Source organism: Balaenoptera borealis (assembly GCF_965194805.1).
Source record: "Balaenoptera borealis genome assembly, contig: HAP1_SCAFFOLD_2235, whole genome shotgun sequence".
In the NCBI taxonomy this organism is placed as follows: Eukaryota; Metazoa; Chordata; class Mammalia; order Artiodactyla; family Balaenopteridae; genus Balaenoptera; species Balaenoptera borealis.
In genome coordinates, this window is record NW_028122053.1 from 26,073 (window position 1) to 37,205 (window position 11,133).

Here is an 11,133-nt window from a genome sequence, read left to right on the forward strand (position 1 = left end):
CTTCTCATTGCGGTGGCTTCTCTTGTTGCGGAGCACGGGCTCTAGGCGTGGGGGCTCAGTAGTTGTGGCACACGGGCATAGCTGCTCTGCAGCATGTGGGATTTTCCCGGACCAGGTCTCGAACCCGTGTGCCCTGCATCCGCAGGCAGATTATCAACCACTACACCATCAGGGAAACCCCATGACTGCACTGATCTTAAACGAGCCTGATCTACATTCACACGAGATGGTTTTGTCCTGTATATACACCCACATTAGCACCTTCAGTCTCAAGGGCAGACCTTTGTCTTCACCACCTCCACTGAGAGCATTACCTTAATCTGCTCTGAACCACCTCCTATAGGATTTCCAGAACCACAAAGCATCAGAGACTGCATGCTGCTGTGTAATCATGTTTCACAGGACCAGAGGCTGTGCGCCAGCTTCCGGGTGACCCTGCCACAGCAGAGCCGCCCAGCTGTCCACCAGAACCCACGTCCCTTTCTCCTGTTCACAGCCAGCCTGCACCTCCCAGCCTTCCCACCCATTGCAGCTCCAAATGGAAGTGCTGGAGGTGGTGAGGACCTTGGCCAGCCTGTGTCCTAGGATGGAGGGCACGGTGCCATGTGGTCACCCCATCCCCTGCTGGTTGGAGCCCTCCACCTGAAAGCAGGGAAGAGAAACAAGGAGGACAGAGCCTGGGCCCCGACCCCCACCTGCCCTGAACTATCACATGAAGGGAACACAGACATCTTGAGCATCAGACTATTTTGGGGGGACACTTTGTTCCAGTAACAAACCTTTGCTTTAAAAACCAAGGTGCTTTATAGATCCCTCCCCAACTGTAACAGAAAGTGAGGCTTAATTTCATCATAGAATAAAGTTATGAGGAATTTACAGGCCAAAGAAACTTAGGTTTGGGATACTCAATTAGTGAAGAATCTAAACAGAGTTTGGGCTTGGAGCAGTAAATTAAAGAAGTACCAAGTGTTGTTCATATAGGCTTCTGCACCTTTCACATGAGAGACTTATTTCCTGCTTTCAAGGAGACAGAGAGTCAGAGTGTCCCTCTTGCATCAGCCATTTATTAAGGAACTGTAATTCAAAATAATTGATATGCCATTGTGGAGCACCCCTCCCTGAGACCCAACAATACACAGAGGTGGGAATACATGCATATATTTCCTTGCATTATCAGCTGAGCACTTTCAGCTCCTATATGTAACTTTTTCATAACATTCTCTAGTAAAAGGAACCAGAGCTCTTTGAAATTATGGCTGACACTAGGACTGACACAGTAAATATATGAGCCAGGACAATCTTGAATCTTATATCAGAAAAGAAGGAAGTATCAAGAAAAAAAATCCACAGAGTGGAATGGTGTCAAAGGAAAACAGGAGCCAATGGAAAGAGCTCTCAATAGCCAAAGTAGGAATGAACTTAGCAACAAAATCTGGACTGCTGGATTATAACAAAAAGTTAAAAAAACAAAGAAAACAAACAAAAAAAACTGTCCACAGGTGTCCATGCTGGTAAAAATAAGTAACTGCATAGGGTTTTGTTTGTTTGTTTGCTTTAATCAATAAGGTTGAATAGAAATCTCCTATGTGGAAGTCCCAATAATTGATGTGGACACTCAGCCATCCATGGATTGTGGAGGTGGAGATAACTCCTGTCTCCATAAGTGCTGCTTCCCAAAGTAGCTTCCTCCTGAAGAAGACACACAGTACGGAAGTGGGAAAAACTTAACTTCATTGTGGGGAAATCTGACAAACTACCTCAGCCAGGTGACCAAAGTTAATAGTAACAGTGATAAGTTGCCCTGAGAGCCTGTTCCCTTGATATAAAGTGATGAGAAAGCACTTTACCTCTGTGATCTGCTTACTCAAAACGCATAACTCAAGCCTAATCCTGAGAAAAACACCAAGTAAATTCCAATGCGGGACAGTCAACAAAGTATCTGACCAGTACTCCTCACCAATATCAAAGTCATAGAAACAAGGACAGTCTGAGAAACTGTGAAAGCCCAGAAGAGCCTAAACAGACATGATGACTAAATGTCACATGACACACTGGATGGCATCCTGGAAGAGAAAAACTTAGAATGAAGGAAACCCAAATGAAATATGGATGTCAGTTAATAAGTGACAATTCAGATGAAAACTAGAATGAGAAACCTATTGCATCACACTAGAAATCTAGAGGAAATGGGTAACTTCCTAGTAAAAACACACATTAACAAAACGGAACATAACAAAGGAAAATACAAACACAACAGTTAAGCCACCAAAAGACCTCTTCCCCCTTTTCCTTGTCCTTTCATTGTTCCGGGATTTCGCTCTCCTGGGACAGGGAAGGAACAGAGACACAGCAGTCTGGCAGTTCCCCTAAGTTCGGACCCTGCTCAGTGTCTTCATCTCTCCCAGCCATGCCCCATCCAGTAGGGCACCCGAGGGAGTCTCAGGGATTATTCGTTCTGATGTATCAGCTATGACATTTTTGATTCCAATGGACTGGACACACTTACTAAAGTAAAATAAAACATTATTTTTAAACGATAGAAATAAATTAATAACTGCAAGAGACAGGTTTAAGAGTGGATTTGGACCTGGCAGTTCTGGTGGCTCACTCTCTTGCAGTGTGATCTGGTCTCCCTCCAATCCTTTGTGCTGCTAAATGCCTTTGGGTGGCCCCATGCACAGGAACACTCTCTCTCACTGCATCCAGGGCTTCCAGAAACTGCAGGCGACACCCACTCAATGTCCATTTTAACAGAAAAGAAGAGGTTCAGTTAAGGTCAGGGGCTGTGGTCACCCATCCAGGGCTCTTGCTGTCCTCCCTTGATGGCAGGAAGCTCTTCCACTAGCTAAAATAGCAACTTTGCTGTTGGTGGTAAACTCAAGACTCTTGCTTTGGGCTTTGGGGCCTCACATCAGAGGCTGGCCCTGATTGCCAGTGTACCTCAAAAGGCACACAGACTTCATTCGTGTCCCTGGGAGATGGGAGCCCAGGAGTCACACCTGCCCTCTGACTATATTAATCACCCATCTCCACAGAACACATTTGCTCATTTCCCAGTCTCTGCTCTCTCCTTTACAGAGAACAGAAACCAAACGGTAGGTGGTAAGGAAACTGTTACTCAGCGGAGCAGTGTCTCAAGGATGATTCTATACCGTGGAATCCACAGTTGGCTGGCTTTCCGGAGGCCGCAGGGACTGGGCCCGGGATGCACATGGCTCCTGGAGACCACGTGGCCTCAGAGTGAAAACACCAGCTGGGAAGCCACTTGCTCCCATACCTTTGATTTTTAATGAGTATGAATGTCAAAGGTTTGCAACAACCCGAAGGCCAGAGGATTGCAGGGCCACGGTCTGCTGTATGCTGCTTGTGGCCAGGGCCACACTCAATGTCTGGAGGGTTACGTCCTCTCGGAAGGCTGAGAGGCTATGAGGGAGGAGGCCCTTTTCTCAATCACATGGATGTAGGGAACTGAAACATCCCAAGGGGCCGTCTACGCTGCCCAGGTAGCTGTTCAATTGCCCAGCAGCAAAGTCAGCACAGCGATTGGCCACAGGGGCTTGACAGGGCCCAGGCAGGCCTAAGCTGGAGGACCACAGATGCCTGCCTGGATGGTCAGGGGTCAAGGGATACTCTGAGATTTTATTATCTACTACTGCCCACTCAAATGGGACGAAGGATGCAGCCAGTCCTGAAGGGCACCGCCAGCCCTCAAGAAGGCAGCATATGGGGGCTGGCAGCGCTACAGCCTTGCATGCGTGCCAACATGTCCCACTGAGCGCACTGCGTGTCAGGGCTGGGCTGGAACCTGGGTCCGGCCCCACCCTCCCCATGTTGGCGGCGGGGGACCTTCCTGACTTCTGAGGCCCTCCACAACCACAGACTGAGGTTAAGTTGGCGATGAAACAGCCAGCAACCAGAGCAGACATTTCATTCATCTTCTTTAGAGTCCAGGATGCGGAGAGGAAGCAGAGGCGGAGCAGAAAACCAACAGTCCAGCTCGACCCCGCGTCACTTGTACCAGGTGAGTCCCGTCCATCGTGCAGGCTCAGATAGGAGAGGGGAAGGCGAAGCAGGCCCATTAGACCGTGAACACTAGGTGTGTAAAGTATGAGTACTGTCTGGTTTTCTTTATATTTACAGGAATTTCTATTTTTCAATCATTAAGATACACTATTAGTAAAATAAAAAGATTAAAATTGTGTACACCTTTTCACACGCCCCTCACTAAATGTGAATTCTCTAGAAGGTACACATCTTCTGAAATCTCTTCTTACAAGAGTCACGGATTTACTTACTAAAAGCTGGCTGGAATCAACACAGGTGACTTTGCAGTTTTAGGATTGCCTGGGTCCGTGGCTTGCCGGGCTGCAGTTCCTACTTTCCAGCTCTGTAAGATGCAGGTGGAGAAGCAAGGGTGAGACCTGTCTCTCTATGAGCTGTTCAGCTAGGACTCTGAGGTACCTACCTTGTGCAGCACTTGGTAGCAGAAGCACGGGTCACAGCAGGAACAGAGTACTTGGTCTCGGGCCTTAGATGACCCAGAGCGGACATTACATACTCAGCCAACAACCAGAAAAGAGAGTCCAGTCCCTTTATTAAAAAAAAGAAAAAAAAAGACATTCAGCCAGCACCTGGGGTTCACCCAGGCCTGCTCTGACCTTCTGTTCCCCCTCTAACACAGGCCAACGAGATAGCTCTGGGCAAAGCTGTGTTCCCACTGACCTCCCACCCACCTCAGTCAGGTCTTGCTGAACCCAGAGCACCAGGAATGCTGACCATCCTTGCAGTTTGGGGCCCCAAGGCTATAAGCTCACCCCAGTGGGCCAGCTCTCTGGGGTCCTTCCGGCACACTCCCGAGGGGAGTGATGGGGACACAGCTGGAATCTGAGTCGCACAGTCTGCTCATTTCACCTTCACTCGTTACGAAAAAGGTCTTTACCCATGAAACATTCACCCCACTTTTGGTCCTTTAAAAAAACAAATTTTCTTAGGAACTATTACACCAAAGTATCTTCCGGAAAGCAAACGTTCAGCAATAAGATTTACTTCAGTACAATTTCATTTTATGTACATACAAGTGTACTTAAAGAGGACCATGTATAAAATGAGATGCCTAGTTTGCCATTTCTTTGAAGTCTGAGGCACCTGAGGTTTATGATTGTTCCTTTCATAGAGTACTGTATTCCCGCCTTTATTTCCAGACCCAAGGATGGGGAACAAAGGTGAAACAGGTCTGCACACAGCAAAATGTCTTCAGAAATCTGCAAACCCAGCTTCTTACAGGAGTTAAAGGTTAAGGACCAGGACAATGAAAGGGCGTGTGGGGGAAGGAATAGCAAGTAACCAAAACAAGGTGTCTGCGACCAGCCCACCTTCTCTGTCAGGAGTGTGCACCTGGAGCTGGTCTCTGTGTTTGGGGAGCCCTTGTGCTTCACAGAAGCAGTGCTGAGCCAGGGCGGAGCAGCTGGCCACAGACACCACCTGCCAAGTACCTGTGGGACCCACTCTCAGTCCTGAGCTAAGCTTAAACCATAATTACATTTATTTGCTTATTTACTGTGACAGGCAACGTGCTCAGTACTTGGAGTGACTATATTCCCCCCCATTTTATTGTTTTAAACCACTTTATGAAGGTATCATTGACATACAGAAAGCTGTACATGATTAACACATGCAACTTTGTGAGTATGGAGACAGATTACACCCATGAAACCATCACCACAATCTACACCGTAAACATATGTGTCACTCCAAAGGTGTCCTCCCGACCTATTCATTCCTTTATTATTATTCCTATTATCATCATTCTTTGTGTGTATGGTAAGAACACTTAAGATAGGAGCCATCCTCAGTAAATTTTAAGCACACAATACAGTATTGTTAACTACAGGCACCATATTATACAGCAGAACTCTAGAACTTGTTCATCTGGCATAACTGAAACTTTGTGCCCTTGCACTAGCACCTCCCAATTTCTCAGGGACTCAGACGGGGTGACCTGTTGCCTCGGGCCTTGACAGCTGGGAGGAGGCAGAGCCTTGGCGTCTTCCTGCTCTGTCCAGAGCTACGTGCGGTCAGCAAATGCTCTGCCCCTGGCCGCAGCCCCTTGCTCACACGCCCTGGTGTAAAACCCCAAGTTTAGACCCCAGGCCACCCATGCATGAGTGGAAGAAACCCTTCCCCAGGGACCTCCCTCTGCCTCCTTTTTCTAGTCTTCTCCCTCCCTCCCTCCCATGCCTCTCCTTGCTTCCCCGTGAAGAAGGAGCTGGTGGAGAAAAGCAAAGCCCGGCAGCTACAATGACTGACACACACACACACACACACACACACACACACACACACACACACACACACACACACACACACACACACACACACACACACACACACACACACACACACACACACACACACACACACACACACACACACACACACACACACACACTGCTCCCTGCGGTGAGGGCTGCTCTGAGTGGTCGGTGCATTCACACATTAAGCCTCATGACGACCTCGGGAGGGCAGTCCTCACTGTTCCCCCATTTCACAGATGAGGGCCCGAGGCAGAGGACAGCAGTAGCGCATCCACCCTCACACAGGATGAGGCCCAGACGCCCCTAACCTGTGGCTCACCTGGCTCCAGCCACAGCCGCCTCGGGTTCTCGCAGACTCTGCTGGGTCTTTTCCACAAATCCCTTCGACACCTACAGGCTCTTAACTAATCTACGAGGGCAAGTTACTCAAGTTCATCTGAAAAACACCCCCCCGCAGGCTTCTAACCAGCTATGAGCAAGGGAAAAACTGAAGACAGATGGGAGAGCCCAGGTTACAGAAGAGGTTGAAGCAGCTGCTTCGTTGGCACAGTAGGAGAAGGGAGAGCTTGGCAAGGAAAAGAAGGTGCGTGGCTGGGAAGGAGGGGCGTGTGGACCCTCTCAAATCCCCGTCCTCCACTCAAGCACAGACTTGGACCAAGCCCAAAGCAATGTGAGGACTCTGCAGTCAACAGGTTGAAGAAGGCGTACACCCTGGACCAAGGCCAAGTGCCAGCCAATGTCTTCAGAAGGGAAGAAAAATATAAAGTAGGTAGCTCTGCTTGGAGTCTTTGAGATTGAGCTGCGAGGGCCAGACCCCAGCATCATGCCACTCCAGCACATGTTCATGCCCAGAGGTACATTCTTCATGGGCAACTGTGGACATTTGTGGAACATATCTTCCCTTTTTCTCCACAGAAGAAGAACCTGAGAGTCAGAGAACTGAGATATCCCGTGGAGGAGCACACACCATTTACAGGTTGTAAATAGCTTCAGGAGGTCACCACTGCTGACCAAGCCCCAGCTGCATGTGCATTTAGGCACACAGGTGGGTCAAGAGTCAGGCAGGGTCCTTTTGCAAAGCTGCCTCGCTAAGCTTCCACTCTAATAAGGTTTTGGTTACAGAAATGCATACTCATGGCAGAAGTTTTTAAAATGCAGAAGATAACTGAGAAGTAAAAATTCCCTGTGATTCCCTCCCAAGAGATACCGCCACTAACCTACTGATCCATCCATCTCCTTTCAGCCTCAGGCTGAGCCCCTCTGACCTGGACGTCAGTCTGGCGTGGACACCACACCCCGCACGACCTCTCGATGTCCGGTGCGGAGTGGCCAGCGTGCTGGGGCTTGGGGATGGGGTGGTCTGCGCCTGGGAGAGCCTTCTGAAGAGGGCAGCTCCGAAAGGCACAGGCCGCGGGGCACGGTGTGAGGCTGTGTCTTGGTCACACCTCTGCTGCTGACCAGCGGGTCCTGGAGCCTCGCGACTCAGGGGCGCTCCGCACCGCAGCCGCCACCTCGCTGCTACTCGGCCTGATTCGTCTCTTTCTACCCCAAATACCACCCTGTGCATTACCAGTGACACCAAGACCAAGCCTGCTAGCGCCAAATCCAGCAATCCCTCCTCCTGGCTTTGCAGACCCTGCTCTACAACAGCGGGGAGCGCGGGGGTGAAGCGCACTCTGCGTGCACAGAATTCAGGGAGCTAACGAGGCCCTCAGGCCCCGACCCCTAAAGCCAGGGCACTGGGTCACTCACCAGCAGCGGACAGCAAAAGGCCCTTAAATCGGAGCAAGCTACAGGAGAGGACCATCGCCCCCTTGTGGGCAGGAAGGGGGTTGGGCTGTCTCCTGAGCTCCTCCTGGAGGCCAGCATTGCCACGTGCATAGATTTCTCATCCTCAGCACTGCTGACATTCTGGGCTGAATCGCTCCCTGCGGTGGGTTTTGTCCTGGGCTTTGCAGTGTGTTTAGCAGTGTCCCTGGCCACTGGCCACTAGCCCACCCTCCAGACATTGCCAGGTGTCTCTGGGGAGGGAGGGTAAACTGTTCTGTTCAGGGACCCCTGCACTCACCCTGCTGCTCCGGCCAGCCCAGGGGCCACCGCGCCTGCAGGACTCACCTCCTAACCAGGCATACCGGGGAGGGGGGGCGGGGAGGGTACAGGCTGGAGTCTCTTCTCCCCCAGAGTTGGCATCCAAAAATCCTAACTGCTGATTCTGCAACTCCCATGGGGTTGACATTTCTCCCCTCTCTTATCAGGGGCTTGAAAACAATGTATCTCTCTGTGGTTTCATTATTAAATCCCTTTTCTTTCTGATGAAAATGCCTTTGGTCCCTAAATACATAGAAGTTTAAGATTTTAAGTGTACTGCTACTTCTATTTTAGATACTGATGACTATGAGGGCAAACCTAGGCCTATTGGGAAACACATTTTTCTGGGTCTATAACATGTTTCCTTTTTGATACTGGGGGGCTCGGGTAGCAGTTTGGGATGGATTATTTGAAGCCAAAGATTTGAGGATTGCATCCTTACACCTGCCTATTTTCCCTCTCAGTCTCCATCTGAAACGAGCCTGGATACATGGAAAGTGTGGACCTCGGCAGCCAGGATCTCAGTGAAGGGACTCCGCTGGCTGAGCTCTGTCCGTTCATGTGAAGGGCAAACTGCTCACTCCTGAACCTCTCCACCTTGGACCAGGTGTCGCATTGCAGGGAAGGTACAACCTCCAGACACTTTTATTGGCAGACCTCTTTAAAGATTTCAAAGTGGGGCCACATGGTGTACGTTTGTTGCCAGGATTTCGCCATGCATATGGGAGGGAAGCGCTGTGGTGCCCACCTTACAAATAAAGAAAGCTGAGGCTCACTTAAGTGGCTTGCCCAAGTTGACCTAGATTCTGGTCTTTCATGGGATGCCTGCAGGACACACAACAGGAATATAAGGCCTCTACACACTCCCAACACCTCTGATGAGATGGCTTCTGCCGTCAGGCCCCCATTTCCCGGCGGACACGTAGCACACTTACACGTGCTTCCTAACAAGTGAAAAGACACACGAGCTACACACTGGGCACTTCCCTGAATCAGCATCTCTACACGGGGTGTTCTGTGTGTAGTGAACTGCCTCAACTAAGGAATGCCTGAGTTAGGCCTCTGGGCCTGTGCTTGCTCCAAAAGCCTGCACTGTAACACGAAGAAATGTGCTTTACTCACAGTTGGAACGCCAGCCGACGTTCCCTTGGAGGCAGGGTGACTTCAGGTAGTAAGTCCTAGAAGGAATGCTTAGCAGAGTGCTTTTTCAGTAGAGCTCACAATAGGGCAATGAGGCACAATTCCATGGCATGTTAGATGGGGTAGAAACGTTTTCCTAAAGCTGCTGGAGTGCTGAAGAAATCTAGTTCTCTCAAGTAAGAGTGTAGCATGTTGCCCTTTGCTCGGCATACACAGAAGGCATCTGAAGGTCCAACTGACCTGGCTGTTGCTCAGCAAACATAGAGGGGTCTGGGGGTACTCAGGGATCTGTAGGGAAAAGGTTGCCAAACAGGGGGGTTAGGAGTCCGGAAAAGGGTACTTCCTATAAAATAAAGCAGAAGAGTGACTAAGACATCATGGAAGAAGCTGCAAGACGCCATTTCTGCACAGCTACTCACATCATTACCTCGAGGCCAGTACTCACGTTGAGTTTCCCTTTAGATCTAGAGCGCGGCAGGATGAGCAACACCCCGGCGATGGAAGCACCCACCTTAGCTAGAGAAAACTCATATTCTTCGTAGAGCCATGCCTACGGTGGCTAGTGGCCTGTCAACAGCAGTCAATTTCAAGTAGCTTCAAAGCAGCATGAATGGAGCTTTCCAAATGGGAAAGCAAGGCTAGTTCCATCAGGCCCCCATTTCCACGGGCACATGCAGCATACATCCCTGTGCTTTCTAACAAGTCCAAAGAGACACTGGTTACCCAGTGGTTCCTTCCCTGAATCAACTCCTCAAAGCAGGGTGTTCTGCAAACAGCAAACTGCCTAAACCAAGGAAATCCCCAGCTAGGCCTCCAGGCCCGTGGCTCTTCAAAAGCCTGCAGTGTTACACGAGGAACTGGGCTTTAGTTGCAGTCGGAACGCAAGCCGACATTCTCCTGGAGGCAGGGTGACTTCAGGCAGGGGGTCCCAGATTGAATGCGAAGCCGAGGGTTATTCTCGGTGCAGCTCAGACTAGGGCAATGAGTCACACTTGCACGGTATGTTGGACCTGCTAGAAAGGTGTTCGTCAACCTGTGGGAATGTTGAGGAAATCACGCTCTCCCAAGAAAGAGTGCAGTCTGTTGCCCTACACTCGGAATACACAGAGTGGCTGCGAAGGGCTACGGGCCTGGATGTGGCTTAGCAGGCCCATGGGGGCCTGAGGGTACTCAGTGTTCTTGCAGGGAATAGGGTGCCCACGCGGGGTTCCTAGATGTCCTGCAAAACGTACTGACGTTAAAACAATGCAGAGCACCGGCTACGGCCTCCTGGAAACTGCTGCACGCCTCCGCTTCTGCATGGCCATTCAGGGCCTTACCTCGAGACAACTGCTCACGCTGAGTGTCCCGTTAGCGACACAGCATGTTAGGATGTTGACTTTCTCCTCGAGCAGAGTGACTTCAGGTACGAGGTCCTCGAAGAATCCTAAGCAGAGTGTTTTTTCATGGCAGCTAAGATGGGGGCCATGACGAGCAATTCCATGGCACGTCGCACTGGCTAGAAATGTGGCTGAGGCTATTCGAGTGTTCTGGAAATGTAGCTCTCCTTAAGGAACGAGCAGTGTGTTGCCCATCACTCGGCATACACAGA